The sequence below is a fragment of the Zalophus californianus genome, chromosome 17 (assembly GCF_009762305.2).
Source record: "Zalophus californianus isolate mZalCal1 chromosome 17, mZalCal1.pri.v2, whole genome shotgun sequence".
NCBI classification, from domain to species: Eukaryota; Metazoa; Chordata; class Mammalia; order Carnivora; family Otariidae; genus Zalophus; species Zalophus californianus.
Window position 1 is genome coordinate 10,801,862 of NC_045611.1, and position 24,110 is coordinate 10,825,971.

Consider the following 24,110-nt stretch of genomic DNA (forward strand, 5'->3'; position numbering starts at 1 on the left):
TCCGTGCCAGCAGAAGGGGCCTCTCCATCCTCAGTGATACCAGCCGTTCCATCTCCCGTCTCTGGCATGGAGACAGGGAAAGTTAAAATGGGACAAAGCTGACTGTTCTTACTGAGCTTCAACTAGTTTTCTCAAATAAATGCCCCTGTATTAATCCCTTTGGTAGGTTTCCAGAATTTTAAAAATCTTGATTTTTTTTTTTTTAAATCTTGATTTTTGCCAGTCACGCCAATATTCTCATTCTTTTATGGAGAAAAGAATTTTTTGAACATTCTTACCCTGCTCTTCCTGCTGATGTCGCCTACAGTCATATAATGATGCTCTTAAAAACATGACTGCAGCCCTTTTTCTGTACTTTTCTAACAGTTATGTGTCGTCCAACCAGAGGTTACAACTGTCCATAGTATTCACTTTGCTGAAAAGTGACAGATGGTTTTGTTTGTGAAAAGGCAAAAAAAAAAAAAAAAAATTCCTAGTGTGCCGCATTTAACAGCAGCACAGAGTAATCCCCAGCTGTTCAATATTTGTCACATTTCACAAAGAATCTACAACCATCAAGTAGGATTTATCTTCCATATTTCTAAGTGGACATACCTCAATTTGTACAGGTTTTCTCTTTTTTAAAAATATTTATAAAATGCTTTTGAAAAGTAAATCTAACTCATCTTTTCTCACTTTAATTTTTTCCTCAAGAGCTAGCATAAAAATGAGTCAGATCCTGCAATTAATTCCATGATTTTTATGACATTTCTGTTCTTTCAAGAATGCCTTTTGTCACTATGACCTCTAATGGGGAAATCTCTATCTCTGAAAATGGAATGACTGCAATTAATCTTTTAGCATCTCAAAATAAATCGAATGTTCCCTGTCATCTTTACTTCAAAACATTGGCCCAATCTGTACATGTATATTTATGTGCACACCAAGTAAACTCAGCCTTTTTGTAGTCTGTGGAATTTTCATGACTTTTGAGTGTTCTCATCATATGCATCTGGTCTTAGAACCCAACTGATGGAAATTATTCCTGTCTTTTTGAAAGGAGTTTATTTATAAACAAACTATTTGAAACTGGTCATGAAATAGGCTATTCAGAATCTTCTAATAGTGTGACTTTTCAAGAACCTTTTTCACAAAATATCGGAGAAATCTCTTATCTCATATATTCTCTTTGATGGCCTATAAATATTACTAGGAACATGATTTGGGGGAAAAAAAACCCTGTTTTTCATGTAATAGTGTTGAGTGAAACTTACCTTTCTCTACAGTTTACCCTGGTGGTCCTTTATGATTTTTCAATGATTAACAATGTTGAAAAATATCAACATTCGTCTGAAAGTGAAGAACACCTCAAAATGTCTATCGCCTCTTCAGAGTCCCTTGATAGGAGGGTAAGAGTGAGAGGAGAAATTGAACTGGATGGAGAAACCGGCCTTCAGTAACTGTGATGAGAATGTCTTTTATAAATTTTATGGGAACATATTATTTCAGATCATTCCCAGGGTTTTAAAAGTTGCTTTTGCCGCTGAGGCATCCAGAAACTCAGATATCCTTGAATCTCGACCCCAGTCTTCTCTTCTCACTCTGAAAATAAAAATTCCCGTGGCTTCCTTAAGGTATAACGAATAGCCTCCATTTAGTGATTACAAGTGTCTAGCCAAAACTGACTACTTCCTGCAGGTGGGCTGATAGAAAGGGGAGTCAGAGACATGGAAGAGGGAGAGCAGCAGCTTCTGTGACGCACAGCCTCACGCACTCCCTCATCCCCCAGACATGCACGTGCACAAGCCGCCCCTCCCCACCAGACGTGCACGCGCACAAGCCGCCCCTCCCCATCGCCCAGACATGGAGGGGCAGGTGCACAAGCCGCCACTTCTAGTACCACCCTACCTGATGGAATTGAGGGAGGAGAGAAATGGGTGGTAGGAAATTTCCTCTTTACCTGGTCCTCTTGTACATTGGCTTCACTCTCTCTAGACATGGAAGACCTTTAAAGCAGATGCTCTGTCTTGCGTGGGTATTTTCATAACTTCTTCAGAGCTCTCTGACCCGTCAGCCTACTGGTTGCACCGAATTGCAGTCTGGGTGATGTTTTCTGTGGTCCTACTGCCCATCCTCTCTCAACCCCTAATTTTCAGAACCTTCAGATGACACAGACTCTCTGTTGGAGTTCTGTCTTCTTCCCAGTTGGTTTACTTGTTCAGGTGTCAAAACAGGTGCAGGCTGACTCTTAGTGTCTCACAGATCACATCTGGTTCATGAAAAACATCACCTGCCCTACGTCCCTGCTCAGCAAAAGTCCAGGGCAATTCCTGTGTGGCCACCTTTGTGGTGGTTGTTCGGCTTTCTTTATAACTTTTTTTTATTAAAAACAATGTTTGTTCTGTAGACCTCTGAGCTTCAGTGGCAAGAATCAGATTCCATTTTACGATTTTCAGCCCTTCCAGGAAGCGTGAAGCAAGATTTCCTTGAGGTTCCATTGGAACCTGGCCTTCTACCCTCAAGATAAAGGAGGTAGATGATATTCCTCCCTCTGCACTACGCACACACACACACACACACACACACACACACACACACACACACACACAAGCTTACACCAACTCACGTACCCTGTCGTCTTGTGTGTTGGGCGGTGGGACGAATGGCACAGATTTCTCTGAAGAAATCATCTTCATAAAACTCCTCTCTATATAACTAAAAATCCTGACCATTTTCTACCCTCCAGCTAAGTGGGTATCGGTTCCTAGCATTTCCTTTTGATATCTACGTCATGAGCTGACTCCTAACACACTTTATTACACGATGTCTTTTTTATATCTGTGTATCTCAACCAAATCTTTCAGTATCACATCATTTGCTTTTTCAGGAGCTTGCAGTCAGAAAATCTACTGAATCATATTTATTTGGGTTGGAAGAGGTTCCCCAAAATGTAGGCCCTCGCTGATCAAAACTGGTCTTGCATCTATCACTGAATTTGAAAATACAGTTATGAGTTGGGGGTCATTAAACCAATCTTTCAATTAATCAGACACTATCTTCCTAGACTAGCTCCTTATAAACATAAGTAGAAAATTAGAAGTTGTTCTTTTCCTTACCTTTTTCACACTGTAGTCAGAATAATTTCAGGAGTGTGCTGGTTTTGGCAGCACATATACTAAAATTGGAATGATACAGAGAAGATGAGCATGGTCCCCTGCACGAGAATGATGCACACATTCGTGAAGAATAATTTCAGGAGCTAAATCAGGTATAAATTTTTACTTGCGTTCAAATAGGGAGCCTGCCTTCTTGCCGTCTTTCTCATTCCCATCTTGTTTTCCACAGATACCAGCAGAGACTGTCCTTTCTTCTGGTGCTCTCTTTGAGCTTGGAGACTGCTAATTACTGGGGGGAAGATTCAGAGCAAGACTGAAACTCAGTGATCTGCAGTCTCTGTTTACCCTTGACAATCCATTTTCTCCACAGAACCTTCATGCTTTGTAGAAAAGGCAGACTTAATTAGTGTAAGTCACAAATAACACAACAAAATTGTCATTTCCAGGCTTTTGTGAGGATTTAAAAGATTAAAGAGCCAGTTTTGTCTGCAATAACTTAAGTCAGGAAAGACTTCATTATTTATTTCGTGTTTTCCCCTCAATCTCTACTAATGTAGGTATTGTCACCAACGGTCCTCACTTATAGGTAAGGTAAGTGCAGTAATTCAAATGTAAGCTGTGTTTGATACAATAAAATAACTTTGAAACCCAAAAAAGTCTAGACAAATAAAAAGATGTCTCCTGGATAAGACTTCCAGGAATTACAGTGGCCTTCTTACCCCTTAATAAAAGAACCCAATATTTAGCCATGTCCCTTGCCACTAACCGTGTCCCCTGCCTTCTTGCCAGCCAGGTACAAGCTCCAATAATATGTTCTTTTCGAGATGTAGGGAGAAATTCTGTGCGGTAATTGCAAAAAGAACAAACCTCTTAAGTGGGAAAGTTTATATTCTAATTCGGAAAGAGCTAGCAAATACCTACATAGAAGATTCAAGATGATCCGGGGTACCTTCGTGTTCCTTGTAGTGCTATTTATGATAGCAAACATTTGATAGCCTGAAAGTCTAGCAGAAAGAGAGATTAATTAAATTATTGTACAACCACGGTAGCAGAGGATTTTGCATGTCAAATTTGTTCAAGGACACTCAATACTATAGGAACGCATCTCTTTGTTTACATGCTGTGCAAGAATTAAGTATATTTTTCCATATGATGGAAAATTATGCAACCTTAAAATATCATTTCTGAAGATTACTTGATAACATGGGGGAAATGTTTATGGCAGCATGTTAAACAAAACATAATGTTTGCTTGTACAGAATGTCGATATGTGCATAAAACAAATCTTAAAAAGAAATATATGAGAGTGTGAAACACTGCTTTACCATGAGTGGTGAGGATATGGGCACGTTTCCTCCCTTTCTTTTTATAGAGCCCAAAGATTCTACAATGGAAAAGTATAATCCTTGTAGTAGAAATAGACTTACAACTTGTATTTCTAAGACTAAATACAAGCACTGTGGAGACTTTAAATAACAGGAGGGTTGGGAGGCTTCCTTGGCTTTGGCATTTAGAAGGTAATTGAAGAACTTAGCCAGAACATTATCAGTGAAGTTGATGGGGGTAGAAGTCAGTTTGCTGTAGATGAAAATTTTAAATGGGAAGCTAAATGTGTTCGTGAATTTAAGCCCTATTTCCAAAACGCTTGGCTGTGAAGGAATGGAGAAAGATAAAGGAGTAGCTCAAGAGGGACATTTGATGAGGAAGGGACTGTATCTGTATGTTTAATAGGAGATACCAGAGGATATGTAGGGCCGTGTGGGAGTCAGTAGAAAAGCAAACGTTTTGAATATAGGTTAAAAGCCTCAATTTTCTCTGTGAAGGAAGAGAAATTATCAGCGGAGAAAAGTGGCTGGTGGCAGGGTTTGGGAGGAGGTTACTAAAGAATTAAAATGGTTGCTGTGATAAAGAGCACAGGTAGCTGACCAGTGGGCAGAACAGGATTGCCGAGCAGGGTCGGAGTCCAGCTACCACTGTGTTCCCAGAAAGCGTGATGACACCAATCTGGCAAATGTGTGATTTAATCTAACAGCCCGCAGGGGGCTGGGCACGGAGCGGAAAAGGTGAATAACGGGACCGATTCAGAATGGAGAGATTAGAGGTTTGAGTAGGAGAAAGGGGCTGAAATTAGAAGTCCTATGCCACTTCAGTGACGTGGGAGCCAAAGGAGTTGGGGTAGGAATTATGACATGTAAAGCGGTCGAGGTGTAGCCCTCGATCTGATCAGAAAGCGGACAGTGTCCTCAGGAACCATCTGATGAATTCAGGTCATTGTGCAATCCCGAGTCTCTTCATTGCTGATGGGTCTGGTCTGTCAGCCTTTCTTTGGCAGGTTTTACTGTAAACGTGACCTAACCGGGGAACATTTTCCAGGCTCACTTTCTTGTATTTATTTTTCTTTAATTTCGTAGAGTTTTTTGAATAGTCAAAGCAGCAGCAGCGAATAGCAGGTCTCCAGGAGAAGTGAGCACTCCTTGACTACTAAGAACAGAGCTGCTCACTGGAGCCGGTGAGCATGCCTTGTGGTCTGTGCCTTCTAGAAAGAGAGAACACCCCAAGGTTCTGCATACTGCTGGTTCCTAGGCAGCTCCACTTTGCTTGCTTGAGCAGCATCCCTGATAATCAGATTTTGTGTCAGCCGTGAGCTAAATTATGTGTAAAGGCTGAAAGTTGATACTTCTCTCTCTCATTGGAGGAAATAAGTTAGAAGGATAGTGTCTTTGTTTTGAATTAATTTCTACATATATATTATAGTCTAATAAGTATATATTTTCTCAGTCACATAAATTCGCATCTCTTACGTTCCAATTACCTTAGACATCAGACGTGATTTTTCTTCTATATCATCAAGAAAATGATTTTTAATCATTGCTGCCACAGCATCTCTGAGGCTGTCTGGTTCTTTCTAATCACACGATCAATGGGATGTAGGAGATTCATGGTAAGCTCCTGTGTCTATAAAACAATGTCCAGATAGACTGTGGGATAGATCATGGCCTTCAAGTATGAGAGGGACCACTATAGTATATATAATGATTAATATAGATCATTTCCTCCACATCTACTCATGGGGCTTCTTTGTACCTGTTCTGTGATATATCTAAGAATAGACCCTGTGGGCTTGAAAAACTAGTTGTGTTCTGTGAATAAATTTTTTAAAAAATTTTATTTATTTGAGAGAGGGAGAGCGACCATGCTCAAGGGAGCAGGGGGAGGAGAACAGGGTGGGGGAGGGAGAGAGAACCTGAAGCCGACTCCACACCGAGCGCAGAGCCCAAAGAGGGGGGATAGATCTCACAACCCTGAGATCATGACCTGAGCCAAAACCAAGAGTCCATCCCTTAACTGACTGCGCCAGCCAGGCACCCCATCCTGTGAATAAATTTAATAAATGTTTCATAATCAAGTGGGGAGAAAAGGAAAATACCATGTACACTTGCACATACTCGAATCATTATTTGCACTAGATTTCCACAAGTAGCTGGAATGTGTCTTAGAAAATACCCCTAAAAGCAAGTACTTATTAAGACAGTTTATTTTTTTTTAAGATTGTATTTATTTATTTGACAGACAGAGAGTGAGAGAGAAAGAGATCATGAGCAGGAGGAGGGGCAGAGGGAGAAGCAGATTCCCTGCTGAGCAGAGAGTCCAACTCGGAACTCGATCCTGGGACCCTGGGATCATGACCTGAGTCAAAGGCGGACCCTTAACCAACTGAGTCACCCAGGCGCCCCTAAGACAATTTAATAATGATGATAACATACAGTCTGTGCCTGGCACTGTTAGAAGGTGCTTTATATGTATTATCTCATTTGATCTTTTGCTTAATCCTAACAGATTAATAGTACTATAGTCACTATTTTAAAGGAAAATTGAGGTAAACTACCACGTTAGAGATCATACAACCACCACCACCTCCCCATCCCTACCCTGTGCAAGATGTGATATGCCGTTATCCGTTTCACTTACAGTAGGGTAAAGTTAATAAATTTTATGGTTTCTAGGGATTATCAGGGCTTTTTTTCCATTTATCTAGTGGGATTCATTATTTTTGCTCTCCAACGTGCTGTTATTACACTGAGCTTCTTTTATATCTAGGGGTATACTATTTCAAAAACTGAACTGGTACAGACAGTAAAATCTAATGACTGTGTGTCAGTGTCATTCATTGAATGGTAAAGTTAACCTGATGCATCTCTCAATACAGAACAAGAATCTATACCAAAATTTGTTAATGCTAAATATTAAAAATCGAACCATTAATACATTCCAGCATGACCGTTAAATGTTATGGTGTTATGTTTGGTTCTCATTTTTCCTATTTAGATCCATCTTATCTTTAAAGGTTCATTGAATTTTAAGGTACATCAATATAATGAAATGCACACATCATTTTCCATGCACCATTGAACATAGCAGTTGGAATTTTTAAAATGCATTTGTAAGGAGAAACTTAAGGAAGTATGTGTTCTTGTTTATTTTTATTAAAACTCTGCATGCACACCTAAATTACTCTCCTGAGCAGCACATGACAACTATATAACAATTTAGGCTTTAAAGTAGTTTTGCAAGTACAAATTAAGTATCCTCTCACGCAGGCTAATGGAGTTTTTATCAACATTCTCCAGTGGTGGTGGGAGGGTCAATAAACTTTGTCTAAAATGGGGAAGAATAACTGATTGGAACTCCAAAGTCAGAATTGGCCCATTACCGGAAAACATTGAATGATTTTTGTCCAATTTTATGAATTCAACCTGCACCCTTTTCTGACCTCACCCAGCATGTCTTCCCTATAGCAGCTCCCCACTAAAGACTCTTAGTAGGATTCCCCAATACATCTAGTCTCTGCATTTATCCTAAGAGGGAAAAAGATGTCTAAAAAGGAAACTTTTCTCCAGAAGTCATTTCAGTAGGGCCATGATTTTCTTATATGTTCTCATCTTCTCATCTCATCAAACATAGCCATCCCTTAACTCCCTGTGACCACTCAATCTCCAGTCCAAATAGTTACTCTTACAGTTGTGGTTCTCCTTGATACAATGGAGTTCAAGTGATCCTTCAGGAGACTGTAGGTTCAACATCTCCTGTGCCCCAACCCATGGTTCCTGAGGTTATGGTTCCTACACAGTCCTCTCACTTGGGCTGCCTGCCTATACCACCAGCTGGGTAGTCAACTGACCTAGGTTTAGATTCTAGATCTGTCACTATCACTTGTATGATTTGGGGCAAATCACTTCATTTCTATGAACTTCAATACTCATATCAAAGTAGTGTTTAATTAAGAAGGATGAGTGTGAGGATTAAAATGGATAGTGCGAATGAAGTTTGTCGACATGTTATAATAGAACCACATATAATTAGGGAGGATATAAAATAAACCCAAATTGGAAAGGACGGATGCGAAGTTGTGGTATATAGGAGAGCCATTATATTGAGATAAAAAGAAATTGACAAGGGAAAAGTGAAAAACAGTGAGGTCTACTATGAGGCTGTCATAAACCATCATATTTTTTAAATTTTATTTTGTTAATCACCATACATTACATCATTAGTTTTTGATGTAGTGTTCCATGATTCATTGTTTGTGTATAACACCCAGTGCTCCACGCAGAACGTGCCCTCTTTAATACCCATCACCAGGCTAACCCGTCCCCCCTCCCAGAACCCTCAGTTTGTTTTTCATCATATTTTTAAAGACAGTGTGTTAAGAGTTTGCTTTCATTGCAGAATGACAGTTCAGAATGAGGACATGATGCTCTCTGAGCTTTGGCAACCTGGAATTGATATGTATTTCATGTTCAAGTCAGTGATAATTTCTTCTTAAAAGCAGTCTATAATTAAAAGAAGTAAAATTATAGACATACCTCCGGTGAAAACAGTAAAAAATGTAATAGCTGTAATTCTCATGATAATCATGAAGCCTTACATGTATGCGCAAGAAATGCTGTTTCAGAAATTACTTGCTGTCAGACGTTCTAACCATTTTTACATGCATCAGCTCATTTAATCATCATATCAACTTTATGATGTATCAATAACTCCACTTTACAGATAACAAAACTGGAGCTCATCGAAGGTACAGGACTTGTCCACAGTGACAAGGCAAATAAGCAGCAAAACCAGGATTGGAACGTCCCTCCCTAACTGCAAAGCGTGTGTCAGCAGTCCCTAGAAGGACCCCTCTCTCTGCTCCTTCTGGCCGGTGGTATGCTGGATGGGGCTGGCCTGAGTGGCTTGCATGTCAGTTGTTAAATTGTGAGCAATTTTGTGAGATGGTGGTTAAACACAGTTTGGGGTTGTTTTTATTATTATTATGAAGTATAGTTGACATACAATGTTATATTAGTTTCAGGTGTACAACATAAGGATTTAGCAATTCTGTACATTATTCAGTGCTCACCATTAAGTGTAGTCACCATACAACGTTATTACAATATTATTGACTATATTCCCTATGTGGTACTTTCCATTTTTGTGTCTGACTTATTTTATAAATGGAAGTTTGTACCTCTGAATCCCCTTCATCTGTTTCACCCATGCCCCCACCCCCCACCCCTCTGGAAACCACCACTTGTCTTTCTGGTTTGTTTGTTTATTTGCTCATTTGTTTTGTTTTTTAGATTCTACATTTAGGTGAAATCATATAATATTTGTCTTTCTCTGTCTGATTTATTGCATTTCGCATGATACCCTCCAGGTCCCTCAGTGTTGTTGCAAATGGTGAGATCTCTTTCTTTTTTAAGTCACAGGAATAAGAGGTACAGCATGGGGGAATAAATTGACGCTAGCGGGACTATTTCCATCACAGATGTTGGCCAATGTCACAAATCGTACAAATCAGAGACACTCCTGCCTGCCACGAGAGCTGGTTGTTAAACATTTCCCATCATAGCACTAAATTCAAGTTGTAGATGTCCTAGCTTCTGTTCATGGCTAATTGTAAATGCCTTTTAGATTCCCTCAAAAGCAAGAGAAAAAAACTAATCAAAATGAACCGTAAAATATTTCCATCAGGAAACTCAGATTTCCATCAGGCAGTTTATGTTACACCGTGTTAATGTTTGAGAACCTTCATAGAAATAGGACAGTTTCTAATGTCGAAAGTTTTAATACAGACTTTCATCTTTGGGAATTTTTCTCTCAATAGAACTGATTACTTCCAATGAATGGAACTATTCCTACTTTGCGCATAGAAAGAGATGTAGTGCTTTACCTTTACAATACTATAAAGAAAAAAGATTTTATCACGGGAGTTATTGTCATGCTATATGAATGGGGAATACATTGATTGACTTCTCTCTCATGCACAACGAGTAGCTCATCCCTAGACGGTTCATCCACCCCAGGTGAATGCCAGCGTGTCCAAAACCAATTCAAAATGCCGTCTGTTTTTCCTCTAAGTTTAACAAATATTTAGAATTGCAAGTAGAATAATGATTTCACTTTCAGCTAAAATTATTCTATTTAGGGATTGGATTAGTCACTAATATAGGATGATTTATAACTGATTTAAATCTCAAATACAAATGCCATGTGTTTATTAATCTACATTCATGATTTTAACTCTATGATTTAATAAATGTTATACAATGGAATTATTCTGGAAGTATTTTAACTCAAGAGTATCAAAATAGTCTAAAAAATTGCCCCCACAATTATGGCATTTTAACTCATATCAATTTGGCTCAGAAACATTTGCCAAGAAAATTATAATTATACTTACGAATTAGTATTTTTTTTTTTTGTTACCTCATTTAAGAACTATGTCTAAACATTGCATCGTTTGTGGTTTTCGAACACCTCAGGGAAAATGTGCTGGTCATAGCCAACAAAGTGTATCCCCAATGGACCATTTCTTCTCTGAGCATGTGCTTTTTTTTTTATTTCTCATCAGTATATATATGAAGAGGCTTATCATTTTTGTACCTTTCCATAACGTCTAAACCCTTGCCTGAAAGAATCATTATTTTACAGATCTCATCCATCCTGGAAACGTTAAATTAACAAATTTTACCATTAATTTAAAGGTTGATCCAATGCTGTAAGAATTCTCTTGGGACTACGTCCATGTCTTTGTGGGAACCTCATAGTATCATTCCTGTTTCACTTGGGTGAGTCTTTCCATCTCTTCTGTTGGAGTTTAAGTCCCTGCAGTATATAATGTATAATGTCTGTGACTGTTTAAGTGCTTAGGATGAATTGGTGATTCTTTAAAGCATGATAGTATATATTATTAAAGAGCAAGACTGGGGCGCCTGGGTGGCTCACCCAGTTGAGGGGCTGACTCTTGGTTTTAGCTCAGGTCATGATCTCAGAGTCATGAGATCGAGCCCCACATTGGGCTCTGTGCTCAGTGCAGAGTCTGTTTGGGACTCTCTCTCTCCCTTTCCCTCTGCCCCTCCCCCCATATACTCTCTCTCTCTCTCTAAAAAATAAATAAATCTTTGAAAAAAGAAAGAGCGAGACTGATAATATGTTTATTTACTATTTTAAGATTTTAGATGTTGATAAGTATTATGTGAATAATGAGAACAGTAAACCAGAGTCAGTTGTTTAGGGAATATGGGGTGGGAGACTTGGAGTTGTAGTAACCTAAATATTTTGGATATAGTAGGACTTGCTGCAAAGGTGATAACTTTTTGGGACAGGGCCTTCCACACACTAGCTGGTACAATTACTCTATTTTTAGAATCACTAAAATTATTTTTCTAAATAATTAGACATCTCAATTCCAATTATCCCTTTTAATACCTTAAATATTTTAAAGGAAAAGCCAGTGCATATCTTTACACCTAGGTAAAGCCATTTTTATGTGAAGTCTTTTTATAGATCGTAAATCCAGTATTTTCAAACCTATAGTTGTCTCTCAGTTGAATCTGCTGGATCATTCTCAACCCTGATTTACTAGCAGATTGACATATATTTTTACATTCTTCCTTATGTAGTAGAGATTATGGACATGTTAATAGCGCATAGTATCACACTGTTTCATTGATAACCTAGACCCACTCAAATGAATCTATGTTATCATATCTTTTTATTATAATATTGCCATTAGTATTTATTTTTCTATGCATGATATATAATCTATAAATAAGTTATATATAAACATACGTAACTATGTTATGTATAAGTAATATATAATAGGTAAATATATATAAATTACATATAAACATAAATGTATGACATATATAAATAAATGTGTATATAAATATACACATTTATATATAATACATATACATTTACATACAAATTTTATTTGCCTTATTGCTTTTTTAAGCTGTTTGCAAGTCAAGGAAATAAATCTTATATGGGTTGCAAATTTTTCCCAGTTTATCATTTATCATTTAAATTTTTGTAGTTTTTCATTTGACATTTAATATATATGTGTATAGAAAACAAAAAGTATACATGGATTTGGATTTTTAAAATATTTTACATAGTGCTCACTTCGGCAGCACATATACTAAAATTAAAATATTTTACATAAGTTTATTGATTTTTCTTTTTAGTGTGGCTTTTAACACATTCCCTAACATTTTAGAATTTTGAACAAGTCTGAATTTGTAAATTAATTATGTAACAGTATTTTTTTTATGGTGTGAAATGTCCCTCTCTGAAACGATTCTAGATAGTTATTCAAGAGGACACAGAAAACTCCCAGCTCCATGAAGATATTAATTTTTAAAATCATAAGTGTTTTCTGTTTTCCATCACAGAGTGTCTTGCATAAAAATTAAATCCAAATCTAAAAAAGCAGATAAACATCCTAAAAATAAAAGGAAATAAAAATAGTGAAATGCTACAAGAATAGAAGTTAAGACATGTTTTCTTCAGTGGTGAAGGAGGTTTGCGACGCATGACCTCAGAAGCTGATCGACTAACCGTGTAGTGGTAAGTGAATCACTTAAGTGTCCTGGTCTTTCGTTCTCCACCTAATAAAACAAGAGAGTAGGACTGTCTTCCTTGTTCCCAAGCAATGTGTGGAGGACTCTCTAGAGCATGGAAAAACACTGAGGCAAACAATATACTTTGTTTTCCACCATATCTATCACTAGCACCTCGGGTTAACTCTTTGACAGCTGAAAAATAGAAAACAAAACTTCAAAGTATTAGATCGCCTCTTTCCACCCAGTATAAGCCAACTACAAGTAAATATACTGTGAAATGTGCTTCTGTGCATGCATGTGTAAATTGATAACGGTTTCCATGAACATCTAATGGCGGTATTAAAAATGTCTTAAATTGCACACCTGTGTGAGAGTCGGAAAAGGCCTTTGGTACTGATGTAATTATTCATATAAAGGAACAGATTGGTTTTGCTGAATTCCCTGACTTCTAAATTCTGCCTCTAAGTTTCTAGCACTCAAGGCTGTCTTGATTAAGATGTAGGAGGGAATTAAATCAATTCAAGTTGAATTAATAAAGCGCTGATTTGAATAGAGTGTTATCTCACAATATTTAGTATTTCCTTGCTTTTCTTTCGCTCTCTTAAAATTCTTTTTCCTTACTCCTTGAGTTTAATATATGATTATTCTACAGAAAGTGCCCATATAGAGTGTTTCAGCATCACACATGTGGCCATTTTATATCGGCTGCAGTATTCTGAAATTATAGTTTCATTATCTCCTGGCCTGTTTTTCAGAGAGAAAAATATGTGTATCCCCAACATTATAAGCTTTGGAGGCTTTGGAACACTATTGAGATTGAAGTGCTGTGCTTGCAAAAAAAAAAAAAAAAGAAAGAAAGAAAAGAAAAAGAAAAAAAATTGATTCTAACAAATGGCGTGCTTTGAATTTTCCCTTCTGCATTTTTATTCATTTTTTAATTTTCACATGGTGTTCTGAAGCAGTTACAATGAATCACAGGCCTGAATTCAGCTTTGCAAATATGTTAAAAGAAATTATCGGGCACTTCACTTCATCTAGAAATATCACCCAAGGAAAAAATAATAAACCTTTGCTGGCTGGTGTTGCACAACAAGCAAAAAAGAATTGAATCAGTATTATTGCTTTCCATTTGACAAGCACAACATTGTACTATCTGTGAGAGAGGAACTATTTGTAAACTTCTCTGAACATAGTTACCTTCTTAGGCATTACTTACTAAGATCCATAATGTGCCTCAGTAATGTTGGGTGAATACCCCTGTGCTTGGACATACATTATGTGCCTTAAACTCTTCCACATGAGACATGGATGATGTTTAAGCACTTTCTCCAGGAGTGGAGTGGCCTGCGAGTACCCTCACCTAGATCCAAAGGTGGTAGAAACTGCTCCATACATTTAGGACCCACTGTCACTGTTGGGTGGAATGAAACGTGTTGGCCTTGTGAGGGAAGTTTTTCTAGTGCAACTTCATGGATCATGTGAACAGCATTCCAAATGGTGATTCATAACGTCTTCATCTATGGGGAGCAGTTTCCAAATCACTGCTTGCTTGTTGCTTCGAATTCTAAATGTTATTAATCAACTTGTAACTAAGAAGAGCTTTCAGTTGGTGGTCTCTTCCTGACGACATGTTCTACAATTATTATGAAACATACCAAGCTGGCTTTTAGTTATCCAGAGACTGGTTTTTCTCTGCTTTTTTCTATGCAGGTTATTTGCTTACCCACAATTTTCCTATAAACCATCACACTGAACTTTGGTTTTCAAATCAAGGAGTGTGATGCGGGAAAAGAAGGTAGAAGTTTGCTAAGAGTCTTGGGTTCACAGCAAGTTGTGAATCATAGATTAGTCCCATTCCTCGTTGGTGTTCTCTCTAAGGCGTACGCAAAAGGAAGACACAAAAGGAAGCTGTCTGGGTACAAGTGGGGAGACAGTTGAACAGATTGTATACCTCGTTCATTGTGGCATAATAGAACCATTGATGAACTTTTTAACTGCAAAAGGTACCAAAATTATTCCGGTTATTCCGGATGCCATTTCAAACATCTTTCAGGCTGCTGAGAAACTAGATGAAACTGAGAAAGTTAGTATAATGATTGAAGAATGTGGAGGCTTGGACAAAACTGAAACTCTACAAAACCATGAAGACGAGTTTGTGTACAAAGCTTCATTAAACTTGCTTGAGAAGTATTTCTCTGTAGAGGAAGAGGAAGATCAGAATGTCATGCTAGAAACTACCTCTGAAGGCTATACGTTCCAAGTTCAGGATGGCACTCCCGGGAACTGTAACTTGTAGACTGTGCAGCTGAGGCAGAAAGTTGTTTGTTGTATATTCTGTTTGGTAGAAGTTTGTCTTACTGTTTCTCTACTAAGAACTCTTTTTAAATGTGTTTTGTTATTGTAGCACTTTTTACAGCGAAACTCTACTTGACCAGTTCCAAACTGTACAACCTGTATGAAGCGCCTACTCTCAGTGCGTTTCTTATTTCTATGTGGAATCTCTTCTCTTGCAGTGTCTTGTAAATAAAGATTAAATTCCACCCTTTTCTTTAAAAAAAAGTTTATGAGATGGTAGGTAAATCAATGGCTTTGTGAGTTTCAGGAATTGTCCATTAGCCTAGCTGTCTTTTTATTGCCGTGGATAATACCAAACCATATTTTTTGCTACTCTTAAACAGCGGGAAACCATGTATTTATTATTTATTTATTTTAGAGCGTGCACAAGTTGGGGAAGGGAGTGGCAGAGGGAGAGGGAGAGAAGGAATCTTAAGCAGCCTCCACACCCAGGGCAGAGCCCTACAGAGCGCTCGATGCTGTGACCCTGAGATCATGAACTGAGTCTTTTGAACTCAAGTCAGATGCTTAAGCAACTGAGTCACCAGGCACCCCTACATATTTACTCAGGTGCCTGCTATTAAGACTTTTCGGTGTCTTCCTTTTACATAAATTATTAATAAATCCTGCATATTCAGAGACAATGCCCATGTAAGTAAACTTAAACTTTTCTTCACCTCTTAATATTTTAACTATTCTAATAAACACTTTCTGTATTCTATTTCCACTAAGAGGCCCAAATTTCAAGTACAATAAGAATAATGCAGGAATTAGTTTCCTTTTATATCCCAAAAGTCTAGAGCTATAGCCATAGATGGGCATTCGTGTGTAACTTCAGAATAGTATACTTAATAGTTTGAGTCCTGTTTTAAAGCTGAAACGGTTGAGGCTTTTATGGCTGTTAGGTCAGCTTTGAAAGTTACCTTCTTTGTGATAGTTGTTCCTCTGATTTCTCTGTAGGGGCTGCAAATGTCAAGACTTTCAAGGACTCAGAACGTGATCCTTTGTTCCCTTCAGGATGTTTTAATGACGACAGTGTGATCACAGATATTTTTTCTTTTTCCCTCTTGAGAGAAGTGGGGGAGATTAAAGCAAACGGACAACCAACAGGAAATTGCCAAGTTAAAGGTAAAATTTGGCTCTTCTTAAGTAGTATTTTTTAACATTAAATTTGAATTCTTTAAGAAAAAGCTGCTTTTAAAAAATGTGTCCTTAAATTGTATGCTTTCATGCCGTTAAACATTTATTTGTTTCAAATACATCAAGAATTCATTCATACAAAGCTTTATATTATCTTTAATCATAAAATACAACTAGGCTTATTGAATATGAATACATTCTGTAGTTTGATGCATTATAAAGTGCTGTGCTCTGCTTTTTTGGAAAAAAAAAATCTCCTTTTCAGTGTAAGTTTGGCTTATGAATATCGTTAACTGTTTTCTTCTGTTCACATTCAGTGAACTGAGACAACCTTCCTTCTAGTATTTGGAGTCTCTTTCCATGATTTTGTCTTATGAGGATGCGTATTCAATGGTTGAGTATCTCTGAAGAAAAAACTTTGGAAAGCTCATAACTTTTATGGGTACTCTAGGTTTTGTTTTTATTTTTCAGTACATCTCAGGGAAAAATTTTCATTGGTTTACTTTCAAAGAAAGGTTAAACAGATGTCACAATCAGAGTAGATAAAGCTACTGTTTTTCTCGCCAGGACAATTTTATTTTGGCATAGAAGATACATAGTAATTATCTCTCTCAATTAGCAGCGCATTCAGAGTATCACTGCCACTTAAGTTATACACCAATTTGCCTTCTGAATGTTTCAAATATTTTTTGTAGAACCTACTCGAAGGCTGTCTTTCAGATGTCTGAATAAAAAGTGTTATTTCATTCAGTTAAACATCTGAATCTAGAGACTGTAAATCAGAATACTCAGATGGTGGACAGCATGAAGTCTAGGGTCAATAAAAGGTAAGAACTTTTATTATGCTTGGAGAAATCTTTTCCTACCTCTTTTTCGTCACTGGGTAGTAATGGTATATATCTGCTAAGTATGTGGTCAGCAAAAAAGGAGCTAATAGCCCATTAACAAGCTTTTACTGGGCCAAAATTTTTCTGGTTTAGAAAAACATGTAAAAAGTAAAATGGCATCTGGGCTAAGCCCGGGGGAGATGGTCTCTCTCAGGGAATGTGCTGTGAGCTGTTGGCAGCCAATATTCCCGTCAGCTGGGAACCCAGGACATTACCAGTGTCTGCTGGAGCACCACAATATCCCCTGTAGCCTCCATGAAAGCTTCATTTCTGTGGCTGGAGCCATTGTAGCAAGAGCAGATCAACAGGCTTCGGGCAGCATTCAGCAATCCTCCTAAGACCATCCACCATGACATTTGGATTCCTGCTAAGTGAAAGGAGGAGCACATGGTAGGTTGTCTTCAATTCTGCGCACCGCTTGTATGAGGAGGCTCCCATAAACTCTGGGCTGGAGGCCCTCCAGAGGCGTATCTACCTTCCTGAGCCATGATTTCAGTCCTCCACGCCCCTGGCCGGGCCCGTCCTTCTAGGTATGATAACCTTAATATTTTTAGCTAAAGCCTCTTCTTTCAGCAACACAGGTGATTTATGGGGGTAGACTTTCTTTTTTTTATATGGACATATTGAAGAACTGTCAGATCGTGTTGATTAAGTACTCAGACTCAAGAGGCAAATGGCCAAGGTTAAAGACAAGGTGATAAAGCATACTACCGAGGAGTCTCTCGGCAGCTTCTCCATGCTTTGGTTTATTTTCCTAATAAATAAATCAGGAATGATGGTGATAGTGGTAGTAGGAATAACAGTAGTGCCTACCCTTTATAGGGTTGTTGCAAATATTATATGAAATTAATCTATATAAGGTATTCAGGGACATGGCAAACAGACCATTAGCTACTAGAATTCTCTAAGTAGATTGTAGTAAAATTATATTCTAAAAGTAACTTTTATTCGCACACAGTAACCAAGAGTCATACTCAATGTATTTTTATAGCATCTCTGAACTAGAAGTGCAGTCATCAGAGATCCAAGGTTGGAGCCTCAGACAAGTAAGGATTTGTCCTCAAGCTTCTTTCTAGCCACTACACCAAGAGAAACCAGCACAGGGTAGGGTGGGGATCGTTAGTGCTCAACGGAGCCCCCAGACCAGCCTGGCAAGCTAGGGGTTGCAGGGGAAGCAACTGGTAGCCTTGCTTTCTAGGTTGGTATATTCCCTTTCCTGTCAAATCATCACAAACTTGGTGGCTTAAAACAATATAAATGTATTGTCTTAGATTTGTGGAGGTGAGAACTCTGAAATGGGTCTCAGTGAACAAAAATCACCATGTTTTTGCCCGGGTTGTGTTCCTTTTGGAGGGTCCAAGGGAGAATCCTTTTCCTCTTCTCCTTGAGAGACTACCCACGTTCCCGGGCTCATGGCCTCTTGCTTCATCCTCAACGCCAGCAACTGTATGTAGATCCCTCTCGCATCCCAGTACATTACCCTTACCTACTGTCAGCCTCCACCTTCCGACTGAAGGACCCTGTCACTGCATTGTACCCACCTGTGTTATTCCAGAGTAATCTCCACATCATCCAGTCACTTGGCTAGCAGTCTGAATTCCCTCTGTAACTTAAATATTCTTTTGACATGAAAGGTAACATAGCAATGGGATCTGGTATTTAGGACATGGTCATCCTTGGGAGGTCTTCGTTCTGCTTACCACTGAAGGCTAACCATCACGCTAAGGAATAAAATGGAGGAGGAAGAAAGAAATGCAACACTGCGAATTGAAAATATTCTTTAAAGTATGAGGATCCAGAGGAAACACATACCACACACAAACACAAACAAAGGAACCCTACAGAGCAAGGCCTTCCAAGATCAGTTGCTTACATTTTCTCCAGAAAGTCAGTATTATCGAAATGCTGCCCTGTTGCTTTCTGTAAGAGAAACACACAGGGTATAATGAAAGCATCTGATCATCAGATTGTTTGCAGAATGAATGGCAATTGAGGAATGACTTCATCTTTGCTCTGCACAGATTGGGTTCACATTTTATTAGTATTAATCTGCAAGCCTGTGTCCTTTTACTGTCCATCATTTTTATCAGGAAAAAAAAAAAATCCCTCGGCTTCCAGGTCATCAGCAAAGTCAATCTACCCAGGAAAAAAAAAATGGGGGGGGGGGGAAGAAAGGTATTATTGGTTATATTTGAGCTTACGCTACTTCTGGTTTTGCTTTAATATAAAGTTGTAAGGTAAAAACACTATACAATTACAGTTTTTTAAAAAAAATCAAGCAGGACAGGAAGCACGTGAAATCCTAGTTCACAGGTCTGCCACAATTCGCCGTTCTTGTCCCGATTCTTAAATTGTCTTTAATATTGGGCATGTATCTTCCCCAGACATTGTTCATGCATGCACATGTACCCACTGAACACTGAGGATGAAGACATATATTGTTCCGCAGCATGGTGTGTGTACGCGGACCCTGTGGCTGCTCCGGGGTGACATCATTTGACTGGGAAACATTTACGTCTTCATGATATTTCATGTGCCTTTCCAGGAAGAAGAGATGTCTTTGTGCTATTTCAGAATCTCTTTTATGGACCTGACTTAGTGGAGCTTTGAAAAAAGAAAAAGAAGAAGATAGCCGGAGAGGAAGAATGAAGGGGAGTAAGTCAGAGGGGGAGACGAACCAGGAGAGATGATGGACTCTGAAAAACAAACTGAGGTTTCTGGAGGGGAGGAGGGTGGGGGGATGGGTTAGCCTGGTGATGGGTAGAAAAAAAAGAAAAATAAAAAAAAATAAAAAAATAAAAAAAAAATAAGACGTCTGGAGTTTTAAAGCTTTCTAGACAAGAACCAGACCTTCTTTTGAGACTCATTCTTAGCGTATTGTATTTTTCTTCTTCTCCCTCCTTTTGTTTTTTGTTGATGTTGATGATGATGATGATGATGATGATGATGATGGGCTCTTCTCAAAGAAGGTGAATTATTGAACTACAGGGATTACCTACCACCTTCCTTCCTTTTGGAAACATCACATCCTTGAATACATTGCTTCCTTGATCTGCTTTGTTTCAAGGATACGGGTCATCTACACCTGGTCTCTTAACCATCCTCTGTGGTTTCCCAGGCCCGCGAGTGATTCTCTCGCACCTGTTATTCCTATGACAGAACAGGAAGTATCCGAGAAGATACTGTAGAATCCTGTTTTGTGGACTAGGTATAGAATATCCGTGGAATTTGCCTTAAATTAAGCCAAATCCTCCTTTACAGTTTACTACCATTACAAAAACATGGAAAAATGCGTATGATCCTCTGCATTTCAGTTGATTCGTCTGCTTTTAGCCAATACATGTGAAAACATTTTATAACTGAGCACATTTTCATCACCGTAAAAATTTTTCTCTCTTTAGGAAATTGTGTTCTTTTTTCTATCAACTATTTTCCAACCCACTCTGCTCTCCCAAACATCCATTTCACCCAGTCGTGGAAATCTACTGGCTCAAAACTCCCACAGTTAAATTTCTGTATTTATTTTATAATTACTTTCAGTTGTACTAGACTAGGGACGGTAGAGAAGAGATCATAGGTTAATTACCAAGAGTGTGAGTAGCTGTATCTTTTGGCTCTGTGCGAGTGTGTGTGTATTCCTTGTCTTGCTGCTATGGCTACGGTTTGGGGAGTTAATTAATCTCCACGTATCTCTTTTTTTCAGAATCTCTAAAATGCTTCTATGAGAGTTAAATGTTACAGTTTACATGTTAATCATCTGTCACAGTGCCGAGCACATAGTAAACGGCAGTTGGCTGATAACATTGAATGATATGCTTTCTCTGTTTCTGCCCAAGAATGTGCCATCCGGTGCCAAATTGAAAAATATATATATATACATATATATGTTTTGTTATCTTTATTAAAAGAGAATAACTTGGAACTACTGAGCTATTTCTACTTCCTATATTTTAAATGAAAGTGTATGATCTCATCGTTTAATCATAAAATGCATAATCCAAACAAAATAACCTCCATCTAAAGAATACCAGGGAACAGACAATGCAGTATTTGGGGGACACCAAAGCAGAGAGAACAAATATAGAGTCATATGAGCCAAAACACCTGTCTAGCACCAAGAGCAGACATTGCTACATGGGTAGAGTCCTTCTTTTTAGATAACGCTGAATTATTTTATGATGGTAGCTGGCTGCAGTGTGTGCTGAGAGTAGGCTCAACCAGAAACGCGTAAGGGATGGGTCCTAGTTATCACCCCATTCTAATGTAATGTTATGTAGAGGGGCTCAAACATACATAAAGAATATCAATGAATTTATTTCCTCTAAATAAAAATAAGAAAGCATAATAGCAACAAGTAGTAAACTAAAAGATGTTCACACAATGAAAACATCTTTAGGAAAGTATTCCTAAAATGAATAGTCAGCCTGATGAAGGAAGAAAACTGGAAAATAAATGAGATATTGAGCTTATTTTTTAAATCTGTGATTTAAAAGAATAATTTTTCCCACAACAGAGGATAATTATGAAGCAATGAAGACTCCATAGAATACATATTAATCAAATACAGAATTTGAATGTGCATATAAATTTATAACCAATATGTAGTGAACTTATTTAATATTCAGAAATACAAAGTAAATTCCTAAATATTGCAGTTTTATTTAATTTTCCTCAAGTCCTGAGAACAATTCTTGTAAAATATATTCTGATTTAAATAAATTCAGAATATAATTTCCTTTAAAGATGCATTTTTACATCAATTTATCAAGTCACTAGATGCTGTGCCAGAAGAGCATGAAAACAGAGGGCCGGCAGAACTCAAGTGAAATAAATCACATACTCATTTTCAAATATGGCATCCCAGAATATTAGAACTAAAAGCATTTTTAAGGATTAACTTATCCAATCTCCCTCAGCCTTTCTTTTATTTTTTTATCTTTGTACTAACATTTCCCCTTTAACCACTTATATTTTATCTTCTATGTGAGATTCATATTCTTCTCTGTAAGATAAATATTTTTATATGTAAGAATATGTATTTCTAGAAATCCCTGAGATTCATTTTAAAACAGGCTAAGATATAAATTACTTTAATGTCTTCTATCCCTCTTTTGCATATAAAAATTAGATCAACTGACTCAGCCAAGCAGTTAGACCATCAGAAATTAGGAGAAGCTCCAAAGGCCCAGGGATCTTTTTACAGCTTGTCTCCTGTTGGTACGTTTCAATCAATAGGAAACTGCAGCTCATTAATTTTATGTAGAAGCTGTTCATATATAAAATCAAAACATAATATTGTATATTATTTGTATTTACTTTTTTTTTAAAGATTTATTTGATAGCACACATGCACGCACACACGCACAGGGGGACGCGCAGAGGGAGAGAATCTTCAGACTCCCTGCTGAGCCCAGAGCCTCACACAGCTGAAACCCATGACCCATGAGATCATGACCTGAGCTGAAACCAAGAGTCCCACACTCAACCAACTGAGCCACCCAGGCACCCCTAATGCTTTGTTTTAATATAGGATGTGTTACTTTATATGCATAAGCTCGTGTGCATACAAAGATGTAATTTTCAATGAAAAAAATACATGCAAAGATTATTACATTGGCATCTATTTTGACTAAATATAGGAAGACACATCTTAGGTAAGGCTGTCACAAACTTAGGAAAATAGGGTAAACCCCGTAAATTACGGCCATTGTAGTTGAATCAGTACTGAAATGAATACTGTAACTTACATTGAAAAATGAATGGAGCTTTCTGTGATGGTTTTCCCCAAATTGTGTTCCTTCAATCACTATGCCTAGAGCAGGTTAGCAAGCGTTTCAATGGAAAGGGGTACTTTGGTCAAATATATTTGTAAATTCTTTGGTGGGATACTAGTATCCACTTTCCGCTGTTGTATATGAGTTCAGTTGCCTTAAGGTGCAGATGTGCTCAATGCATCTCCCAGAGGGAAGCTGGACAGCAATTCCCCATTCCATATGACCATGGGACTCTTACGGAACAGGGGACCTCACCAGAGCTATGTTCCTTGGAAGATCTGTTGAAGCTGTTTTACATTATATTGTCCATACCTGTCTTTATTACATGTTTTGTGTGATCTCTGCATTTAATTCCATAAGACTTCAGTGGACGTATTTCATATACATATAGAAGTATAAATATATATATAAATATATATAATGGAATGTATATGTATTTATAGTTAAGTACAGTTTCTAGAAAGAACCCTTATTTTCCTCCATAGGAACAAATCCTTTGAGTCCAGGTTACCTGAACAATAGAAATTTAATTTCAACTCGCTCTGTGTATAGAATAGACATTCCATAAGGATGAATCTGATCATAAATGACAGTAAAACATTGCAGGTTATTCCAGGGACTCCTTTTTGTATGGCTGTGTTTTCTACAAGGTAAAGATTTGTAGGTGTATGAAAGTAAGTCAATTGATTACTTGTACTTTGAGGTCTTGAGCCACACATCACAAAAAAGCAGAGTAGTATTTTTCAGTATTGTTTCTTACACGAAGGTGTATGGGAAAGTTCGTGATTCCATTTAAGAATACTGTGCACATCTTAAAACACCACAGAAAAGGAGGCGGATCTGTGGAGACAATATTTTAATAAGCTAACGTCTAGGAATGAGCAAATTCAGGGAAACTGTCAAAAATCTGCCACTAAGCTCCCTGGGTGGTGTTCTCCAAGTGCAAGTCGTTTTATATTTTGCTTCTTTGAAAATAATTTAACACCATTG

At 37.9% G+C, this 24,110-nt stretch overlaps 1 long non-coding RNA gene and 1 other non-coding gene across 2 annotated transcripts; both read left to right on the top strand.

Moving 5' to 3' along the window:
• Positions 1-3,130: 3,130 nt before the first annotated feature.
• Positions 3,131-3,233, top strand: LOC113936822. Its single transcript, XR_003524384.1, has one exon. It is a non-coding gene; the product is annotated as a U6 spliceosomal RNA (small nuclear RNA).
• Positions 3,234-11,120: 7,887 nt separating this feature from the next.
• Positions 11,121-20,043, top strand: LOC113936563. Its single transcript, XR_003524293.1, has 5 exons — positions 11,121-11,206; positions 12,815-12,989; positions 16,280-16,447; positions 17,155-17,286; positions 19,892-20,043. It is a non-coding gene; the product is annotated as an uncharacterized LOC113936563 (long non-coding RNA).
• Positions 20,044-24,110: the final 4,067 nt, after the last annotated feature.